Below are 858 nucleotides of genomic sequence, written 5' to 3' on the forward strand. Positions count from 1 at the left end.
AGAAGCAACATCTTCAATCAAACCCTAAGCCTGTGTGGATGCCACTGAGGAGCTGTACTGGTGAGAGACCAGAGGTTTCACCTGAGTGACAGCACTCAAATGTTAACCCTTGAACAGCAGCTGCAGCACTGCTGCTGGCTCCTGCTGCCATTCAAAGGTCATAGTACTGCTAGACACCTTTTTTTAACCAAAATCCTCACTCTGGGGTCACTGTCCCATTGCCACTGAGCAGTTCCTAAAGAGGCACTTGGGAAGACACACTCCTGCCCAGTGGGAGCAAGGCCAGCCCCAGCATCCCATCCCAGCCAGAGACACTTGCAGAGCACCTCAGACACAACGACAAAAGTTCAAGCTGGCTGGCACAAACACACCTTGCTGTGTGCTAAAGCAAACTAAATTCGACTAATTGCGGGGAATCCCTACTGGGATCACTCAGCCCCAGTCAGCAACTTCTCAGGTAACTCTGCTTTTTCCAGCCAGGGCTGAACGTGATCAAGTCATGTGATACAGCCACATCCCTCACTGTGCCTGCAAAACAGGTATTTCTCCCTAAAGCCAAAACTTTTAGGCTGTGTCAGGAGTTTTGGTAATGTTTTTCATTCTATGAGCAGCCAAAACCAAAATAAATAGCAATTTGATTTGTCTGCCTTCAAGGAACTATTTAAATACCAACCTCCAATTACTGTACAGGAAAATAGTGTGTTTCTTTTAGATGGTTATGGTGTTGGGAAAGACTCAGCTACCTTTAATGCTAATTGACAGTAAAGTGTTTAGAAGTATTTATCAGTGTTTAACTATTTAAAACTCTCCTAGTGGCTTAAATATCATTTTGAAAAGTTACAAGTATTTCCCACCTTG

Source organism: Acanthisitta chloris, unplaced genomic scaffold (genome assembly GCF_000695815.1).
Source record: "Acanthisitta chloris isolate BGI_N310 unplaced genomic scaffold, ASM69581v1 scaffold36106, whole genome shotgun sequence".
NCBI lineage: Eukaryota > Metazoa > Chordata > Aves > Passeriformes > Acanthisittidae > Acanthisitta > Acanthisitta chloris.